This window comes from Tachypleus tridentatus, chromosome 6 (assembly GCF_004210375.1).
Source record: "Tachypleus tridentatus isolate NWPU-2018 chromosome 6, ASM421037v1, whole genome shotgun sequence".
Taxonomy (NCBI): Eukaryota; Metazoa; Arthropoda; class Merostomata; order Xiphosura; family Limulidae; genus Tachypleus; species Tachypleus tridentatus.
Genome location: NC_134830.1, coordinates 95,622,067 through 95,624,510, shown reverse-complemented (window position 1 = coordinate 95,624,510; position 2,444 = coordinate 95,622,067).

Sequence of the window (2,444 nt, the reverse complement as noted above, 5' to 3'; positions counted from 1 at the left end):
TGTGAAGATTAAAAACAAATAGCTTAGAGTTAAAACTCAGCAGGAAATAAAACAGGTTTTAAAGATAATGTATGAAAGACATGTGAGAATCATCCACATTCCCAACATACAGGGAATGATATCCAAACTGAAGGAGTTGGCTTATCCACACAGTAATAGTAGCAGGCAACAGATCTAGACAATGAGGGGTCCAAAGGTAGAATAAAAAAATAGCAGGAACTCTTAAAATGCGTACGTGCCAAATAACACCAAGACAGCCCAAACAAGATGCAGAAGATGAGTCTAAATGAGTATATAGGAAAGAAACAGGAGGGAGGGAAATAGGATGAAAAGTACAATCACCATCCCAAGTAACAGAAGTCTTAGAAAAGAAGCCTGGTCTGGGTAAAGTAAGTATAAGTACAATGTAAGACTGTGAAAAACACAAATCATATTAAAATCAGAACAATGGAGACCATAGGTAAGGAGAAGGAAATATGTCTAGAAGCCAATAATTCAAACAGAGCATGTTCGAGAGAATATAAAACCATTGTCAGGTCCCAACGAGGCATGAAATGGTTCAGAATAAAGTGGGAAAGGCAAAATGTAGAAAACCAAGCTACCCAATAACCAGCTAAAGTGACGACTGACAATCCATAGCTAAACAACCACGTGAAAATAACTGAACAGTGAGTCACAGTAGAACAACCTGAGGAAGGAAGTGGTGGACAAAACAGTGGTGAAAAGTTTGCCACTTCTGTTGACAAAAAAAAGAAAAAAACGAAGGACAAGAGGAATGTGATATAGAAAGCGGTACACGATTGGAAAGTATAGATGGTTATGGACCAGGCAAATCCCATATATGAAGATGAAAGGATAACACCCCTAGATGAACACAATGTGTGAAGTTGGAGCAATAGAGAGTTGACACAGGTATATAAGAAAATGATGAGACCAGTTCTGGCTAAGAACTTCAACTGTCAGAGCTCAAGATAAAAGTTTGGTGTTGAGATCAGTGGCAAAAGCCTCCAAGAGAGACACAGCAAACCTGACAAAACACCTGAAAGAGGAGAAACCACCCTTTGGAAAGAATCTGGTCCAGCCAAGAGAGTGAATATGCCGTAACCACATGGCAAATATCAATGGGAATAAATCACAAACAGCAAGTCCAACATGTGGAAACAAAGTCCTTAAATGGGTAACACCTAATACTTGATGTAAGAAATAAGTGCAGAATTTTCAGAGTAGATCATGTAGAAATAATTCACAAGAAGAGACAAGAAATGAAAAAATCATGAAGAAACTGCACATATCTCATAGGAGTGCCTGGAAAGGTGGAGCTCCAGTTATTAGAGGGGGTAGAAAAACAAATGGATGCTTGATGTGTTGGCATGATCATGCCACCAGGATAAATCCTCAAGAAGAGAAAGAAGGAGATACACAAACACGACAACACTGGCAGTTATTACTTTGTGATTACAGTCACTTTTTCCTCACTCAAGAAATTTGTGAGTAGCTTGTGCACATTATGTAATTCATTGAGATAATGTGAGCTACATGTTTTCCAAGTGTTTTGCAACCTGTTTGGTTGGCATATTAGTTAACCTTAGTTCATAGGGCAATAAAACTGTTACAAAAGGCTATTTAGAATAAACAACTGGTTTCATATTACAATCTGAAATCATTATAGAAAAAAAATTTTTTTTATTTATTTTAATGGTTACAAGATTGGTCATATTGACAAACCTCATACAGAGTTTGGGTAGAATAACACAAAATACAGTCTAGTTTTACTGACTAAAATGTTTCAAGTTTATTTATGAAGTTTAAATTTAAATTTCAGATGATTTAAGTGTTTTTAATCTACATGAAAATCACTTTGCACCCACAGTAGTCAATTTTCTGATTCCACACATTCACAGACTCTTGCAGAGAAAGAGACTTCATTATAAATTATGTTTTTCTCAACAAATGATTTAATGATTATTCACAGTTGACATAATTTTTATGAAGATACACAAAACGTATTAGGAATTATTGTGGTGAAACTATAAAGATAAATTTGGGGTCACAAACTTGGCTGATTCAACCAAGCCCATAGTGAAAAGAAATGATGGTGATGGTTTGTCTCACTGTCTGTTGGTTCTGATCCCTGTCCCCAAACATGTTCATACTTTTACCCATTGGGATGTTGTAACATTAAAATCCATTTCACTCTTTGTTGATAAAAAGAGTAGTTCAAGAGTGGTACTAACTAGCTGTCTTCTCTTTGGTATGTCATTGCTAAATTAGGTATGGCTAATGCAGTTAGCCCTTAAGTTCCTTTGGCCAAAATACAAAACTAACCAAACATTAAAAAATATTAAAACACTAAATGTACAGAATATCACCTGACTAAAAATCACAAAGATTTAGAGCAAATAAAATCCAAAAAGCTCACACATGTGTACTTACTACAAGTATTC